The following is a 7,221-nucleotide window of genomic DNA, read 5'->3' as shown; positions in this document are numbered from 1 at the left end:
CATTTTTATCAAGATGGGTGGAATACTGTCACCCATGAGAACACAATCTATGATGGAAAAAGTGGAAAATTCAATGGAGATTGGATTTCATACTTAAAAAAATTTACAGAAGAGAGAAATAATATTCTACCTTGTTTAAAGATACTATATTCAGAGGTTTTACATCACTTTCTGCCAAATTAGTTCTTTCTAGTTCAGATAACCACCTGTTATGGTTTGTGTCACCTAGAAACTTAATACCCAATGTGACAGTATTGGGAAGTTAGGCCCTTAGAGGTGATTTGGTCATGAGGGCTCCATACTTACAAAAGGATTCATGTCTTAGCAGAGGATGTGAGTGGGTGAGTTCATCCCTCTGTCTTTTCTGACATGTGAAGACACAGTATTCATCATCTCCACGGGTTGCAGCAATAAGGGACTCTCTTAGAAACAGAAAGAGGCTGAGGCCGGGCACGGTGGCTCACGCTGGTAATCCTAGCACTCTGGGAGGCCGAGGCAGTTGGATTGATGGAGCTCAGAAGTTCAAGACCAGCTTAAGCAAGGGTGAGACCCCATCTCTAAAAATAGCATTGTTGTGGTGGGTCCCTGTAGTCCCAGCTACCTGGGAGGCTAAGGTAAGAGAATCACTTGAGCCCAAGAGTTTGAGATTGCTGTGAGCTATGCTACCACAGCCCTTTACTGAAGGTGACAAGTGAGACTCTGTCTCAAAAAGAAAAAAGGAGAGAGAGGCTCTCATAAGAAAACAAATGCCCGTGACTTGATCTTGAATTTTTCAATTTATTTCCAATGAATTTCTATTGTTTGTAAAACTACCTAATCTGTGGCATTTTGTTATAGAAGCACCAAAAGACTAAGATACACCTCCATCAAAACTGATATTTCTTCATTTTATATTTAAAGGAAAAAAATAACTAAATGTCATGTACATAGTGAAGTAAAGCCCTTGTAAAGTTATCAGCCTTTGTTTCAATTACAATATTTTATTTATCTAGTTGGTGATTAACTGCAGGAGCCTAACAAGAACTAGTGAAATTTCCTAATATTTTTCCTCTTGAACTTTCTTTTATTAAATAGATAAAATTTGTGGAAGGGGATGGTTATGAGATATTAGTTTTCAATGTAACACTTAAAAGCAAATTTGAAATGTTACCAAAGAGAATTTGTTCATATGCATTTTATTGCATATAAATTTTGCAATATGTTTGTGAGGACCTGGCTTTGCCTTGAGAATACATTTCACCTCATTTCTATTTATGGGGAATAGTGTTATGTCAGTTACATACTCAAAATTAGTTTATAGAAACATAATTCATGCCTAAGAAGTGTTATATTTGAAAACAAGGTTTAGTGGTAAACATCTGATAAAACTATTATGAATAATTCCACTAAATTTAATAATCTAGAATATTGAAATGAATAGTCTGATAATTCAAATTGCTTCTACTAAAAATTATATTTCTTCCATTAAGAAGTGCTTTTCTTTTTCAGTTAAGATAATAAGGTGAAATAATTATCTGATGCTTCTTAAAATTTGATTTCTCCTAAGGCAGATATTGAGACAAGAGTACAAATGTTTTACCTATAATGTAATTCAAGGGTATGTAAGTTAAAGAGTAGTAAATGTGAGACAGGGAGTGAGAAAAGACATGAACACGTATTCATGAGCAGATTATCTTTGTGACCAACAGGGTCCAAACCCACTGGGAACCATCGAAGTGACGATATAAAACACACCCACCATGGGCCCAGAACAGGAGGATTACGCTGGGGAGATGTGCCCCATAGACACTGCCCTCCTCACTATTGTTTCAGTTTGCCCCTGAAGATGATAGCAGAGAAAGCTGCTTACCAGAGAAAGCAGAGAAGCTGAGTGTGTCAAGTATTTAAATAGGAAGCTACCAGTATGCTGGAATGGTTTACTACAACTTCAGACAATCCAGTTGGACCAAGGGAATATAAAACAAGCCATCAATGCTTCTGCTACAATTGATGAACTGACGGTTCTAAAACCACATTTAATATTTAATGTAGAGTCACTAAGTGTTGAAGTATTATATCCTTCTCCTTCATGTAAACTGTTTAATTAGGTCATTTACAAAACCTGCAATAAATTGCAGGATTTCTTTCTTTCCTTCATTTTTTTCTTTCTTTCTTTTTAACATCACTATGAAGGCAAAAAGGCAAAATGAATCTGGCCATGTAGTAAATGCTGATATGTAAGACTTGGGTATCAGTAATTTTTAAATTTCCCCCCCAAAAGGTAAAGAAGTAATGGAATAAAGCACATTTTGTTCTTAATCCTCTTTGTGTTATAAATATTTTACACACTATTAGCCAGAAATCAATTTTGTGTTAGAAAATTCTGACTCCCTTCACCAGGGAAATCAGAAAAACTTATGTACAAAATTTTCTTAAATTTAATGAAAAGAGTCTTTGGTTAAGTTTTAGTGTAGCCGATGAGTCAGAATTCTACTTAAGAAGAAGAAGTACATGTAGCGTTTTGTAGTAAAGCAAGAAGACATGTAAGAGGGAAATGCAAAACAGGTATACCTGTTATTCAGCTGGAATTGCAAAAATACTCCTAAACATTTTATACTTAAAATGAGCAAATGTCTGTGTTGACGAGATTGCCAGGTACTCTTTAAACTCTGGAATTACTCCCTTTCTTCAAATTCAATAGGAAGAACAGAGTGCTCATCAAAGCAACTAGGAAACTTCATGCATAATTTCTCACTCATTTTAATGGAAATTCTGTCTTTAACTCCCCAAGCTCTCAATAAGCACATCTTTTAAGAAGATGCAATAATTGATTTAATTGTTTTTGAAGTTTGATATTTCTTCTTTGAAAATGGCTTTGCTACTATGTTGTTTTTGTTCATTCTGAAGAAGTGGAGCATAGCCATTTTATTCATGTTTTAAGCAAATGTCTTTAAAGAACAACATCAAAAAAGGAAGCACCATTATAGAATAACAATTAGAATTTGGAAAATCCCATAAATATATTATTTGCAAGCATATGGGTGTGCATTTGTATATACTTCAATATTAACGTTTATCGTATTACAAACACCAAACTAGTATGCTCTGTTTTCTTTCATTTTACATAATCTTTGTATTTTGAAGAAATGGCTTCTATATGGAAAAGGCTAAATTTTGATTTCACATATATTTTAATTTAGAACTTACGGTCTCATCTTTTTGGGACCCAGTGAGGACAAATATATTTATGATTTACCATAAAATTTATAACATCAAAATCTCAATAAAGACATACTGGCATCCAATTAATAGGAGTTTGGGAAAAACAGAACACTGTATTTTATATACACATATTATATATATATATATACACATGGTATATATACAAACACACATGAAATATATAGCTAATTATCAAAGACACGGTATAACAAAACACAAAAACAAAAGTCACGAGTTTCCAAATTTCAAAGGCCATCACTTGCCAGTTCTATGGTGGAAATGAAATTTACATCACTGCCTTCTAAAACAGGTAGCAATATAAGTTAAACATTCATATACATAAAGATGTGTTTATCAATGTTTGTGGCCATTTCCATGCTGAAAAGTCGTCAGCAATAACCAAAATGTACATTAATTTGTGAATATGGAAGCAAATTATGACATGTTCTTATAACAGAATACTATTTAGCAACAAGATAAAGTAGTGGCAAAACAACAATATGAATGACTCTCAAAAGCAGTGTGCTAGCTCAATTAAAGTGGCAAGATACTGATACTAAAGACTACATGAAAATTCTAAATTATTTAATAGGATTGGGTGATGGAAATATTCTAACTGCTGATTGCAGAGGTGGTTACATGAATTTATACATTTGCGTAACTTCATAGAATTGCACATTTAAAATAAGAGAATTTTACCAAATACGTATTTTACCCCAAGGAAGTGAATTTTAGATTTCTAGGGACAAAAGGAATATAATAAAGAGTTTCTAGAAAGAAAAATGAAATAAACAGTAGCTATACAAAAGATCACATAAACTGAATTTAGAATGCAATGCAGCAATAAATACCTACATCAAATTTTGTAACTAAACTATTTATTGATATAAAGATAAAATAAATAGCCAGGAGTTGTGATGGGTGCCTGTAGTCCCAGTTACTTGGGAGGCTGAGGCAAAAGAATCACCTAAGCCCAAGAGTTTGAAGTTGCTGTGAGCACTGATGTAACATAACTCTACAGAGGGTGACATAGTGAGACTCTGTCTCAAAAAAAAAAAAAAAAAGATAAAATAAAATTGTTTCCTGAGGTGCAAAGGACAAAAACAATAACAATTACAATAGGAACAACTAAACCCCGATATTACCTAGTCATTTACTCTCAGAAAGATCCTGGCCAATGTATTGGTTCCAAAGAACTGCCTAAGCTTAAAGCCATTGGGATTCTCAAGAAACTCAGGAATGTTCTTTCCAATTTTAAGTGTATTACAGAAAGGTAATACAGTTTTATTGTCACCACAGTTCTTATCATATTTAGTCTTAACCACTGGGTTGCAACAACCTTCTCAAGCAAAATACTGTCTTCTTCTGCCTTTGAAATCTACATTAGTGATTCCCATCAACTACTAACTAAAATCACATAGAAATGCAGGTCTGACTTTCTCTTTTGAATTGCAGAAAAGAGTGCTGAAGTTGACAATGATCCAGCACTGGAATATTCAAAGAAAAACTAATTAACCCCAGAAAAAAATGCTGTTTTCGGAAATACAATTATTAGAAAGTTTATCTCATTGGGTGGTGCTTGTGCCTCAAAGGAGTAGGGCACCTGCCCCATATACAGGAGGTGGTGGGTTCAAACCTGGTCCGGGCCCAAAAAAAAGAAAAAAGGAAGTTTATGTCATTGAGTTTATAGAAAGCTAAACTAGTGAAAATAATAAATGAGTGATTAACTCCAAGAAAAGTAAAACTTGTCTAAGATATGAAAAGTAATTATATTGTACTACAAGGTTCAGCTTAATTTTTATGGGAATAACTAATATAAATATTAAATTATGACAACTAAATTTTGTCACCATATTTGAAAGATGGGATAGGAAATATTATTTCTATATTTGTTAGGAAAATCTTCATCTTGCATAACAGATGCTAATTACTGATGTGCAATATTGGAAAGAAAATAATAAGAAATATCAAGTTTCACTCATGTAAGAGCATATCAACTTCCCTTCCATTTACTGATCCACAGTGATGCCATCTGTAATGCAGCCTGTATCTCAATCCTAGTGGGATTCTCCTCCCGGTGCTTCATCTATTACGTCTTAGATCTATTATTTCTGTGGTATTTAGGTTTATGTTTACCAATTTCTTCATTACCGAAATCCCAAATTTATACACTTCACTTAGGAGAAATTTCTCCAAATCTGTCCAGGTTGTTACAAAAAATACAAAATCTCCAACTTTTTAATGGCTGAGTAGTATTCCATGGGATACATATACCATAATTTATTAATCCGTTCATATTTGAAGGGCACTGAGGTGGTTTTCACATCTTTACAATTGAGAATTGTGCATGTATAAACATTCCAGTGCAAATAACCTTATGGTAAAATGTCTTTTTCCTTTTGAGTAGATACGTAGTAATGGGATTGCAGGATCAAATGGTAGGTCAACTTTTAGTCTTTAGGGAATCTCCATACTTCTTTTCTGAGAGGCCGTACTGGTTTGCAGTCCCACTGAGAGTGTATGATGCTCTCTCTTCTCTGCACCCACGCCAGCATCTGTTACTCTGGGACCTTGTGATGAGTGGCTTTTTTTTTTTTTTTAAATATGGAACGCTTCACAAATTTGCATGTCATCCTTGCACAAGGGCCATGCTAATCTTCTCTGTATTGTTCCAATTTTAGTATATGTGCTGCGGAAGCGAGCACATGAGTGGCTTTCTAAAAGCTTCTAAATCTTAAAAGAGTTAAAGCTAAGACATAAAATTAAAAGAATATTTTAATTACAAATCAAAGACATTTGAGAAATATGACATTTTGTGATGATAATAAAAGTGGACCTTAAGGGACAGGTGCTGATGGCTCAGTGAGTAGGGCAGTGGCCCCATATTCCAAGGGTGGCAGGTTCGAACCCAGCCCCAGCCAAATAGGAAAAAAAAAAAGTGAACCTTAATATTATATCTGCTTATTTTAGTACTGCAATGTTACATAATGAGGTAGCAACATTCACCATCTCCATTCTTAAGACAAGTGGTAAATAATAATAAATTCTGCAAGCCCTTTCAAAGGGTTATTGAGTAGTAGAATGGCAGATATTATGCTGTGTGGGCTTTCCCTTCAGTTTATAAATACTTTTGAAAAGGATAGCCAGAAACCATTCTTTAGAAACAAACTTTTCTTTTAGTCTTACTTTGAAACTTTTACTACTTAAAGATGATAAGCTTGATATTCTTCCCTGGTGTATTGAAGGACTCATCCAGTTGACTGAATGTGTTAATTGTTTTTCTTCCTGTTTTTTATTTTTATTTTTTCCCAATTTAAATGCTTGTCTCACCTTCATGGGTTACTACACTTCAGAATGAAGAAAAGACAAATTAGGAGAAGATAAGATAAATGCTGCCAATGTTAAAATTTTGTTTCTGATTCTATCTTTTACAGGAATTTATGATCATGTAAGTCCTTGTAGAAATCTAATATGAAATATTAGCACACTAATTAAAATCATAAAAATAGTATTAAAATGTATTTTTAAATTTTAAAGTAGTACAAATCTGTTTTATATATATTTATTAATAATATTTGAAAGAGATAATGTTCGTGTATGCCATAAAGTATATTTGATTTTCATACTATTGATTTGATTAAAATATATTAATCATTTAATCAAATATTTAGAAGCTTTACTTAAAATAAGCTTTCTGTGTAAGTAAATTACAATGGTTTATATACAGGTAGTAAATGGAATTACAGATGGCAAATATAAAGCAACTAAAACCATCTAATACTTTAGCTGGTTAAAAACAGGAGAAAGATAAATGGCTTGGTCAATTTAACAACAATTAACAGCAGAAACATCTAGCATGATTCATTTTCCCATTTGTTCAGTGCTCATTCTTTTATGTCACAAAAGACCAATAGCTATAGATAATAAGTCAATATTTGGAAAAAATGTTTTAAAAAATAATATTTTGTAAACCAGAAAAGGTCACCAGAACTTAAAGAACAGACAGAATGAAAGAAAATA

At 33.1% G+C, this 7,221-nt stretch overlaps 1 non-coding gene across 1 annotated transcript; it reads right to left on the bottom strand.

Annotated features, from left to right (window-relative positions):
• Window positions 1–5,799: 5,799 nt before the first annotated feature.
• On the bottom strand, window positions 5,800–5,906 carry LOC128589346 (U6 spliceosomal RNA). The gene has a single exon (XR_008380939.1). It is a non-coding gene; the product is annotated as a U6 spliceosomal RNA (small nuclear RNA).
• Between the last annotated feature and the right edge of the window lie 1,315 nt (window positions 5,907–7,221).

The sequence above is a fragment of the Nycticebus coucang genome, chromosome 6 (assembly GCF_027406575.1).
Source record: "Nycticebus coucang isolate mNycCou1 chromosome 6, mNycCou1.pri, whole genome shotgun sequence".
NCBI classification, from domain to species: domain Eukaryota; kingdom Metazoa; phylum Chordata; class Mammalia; order Primates; family Lorisidae; genus Nycticebus; species Nycticebus coucang.
This window is presented reverse-complemented; position numbering and strand designations above follow the sequence as displayed.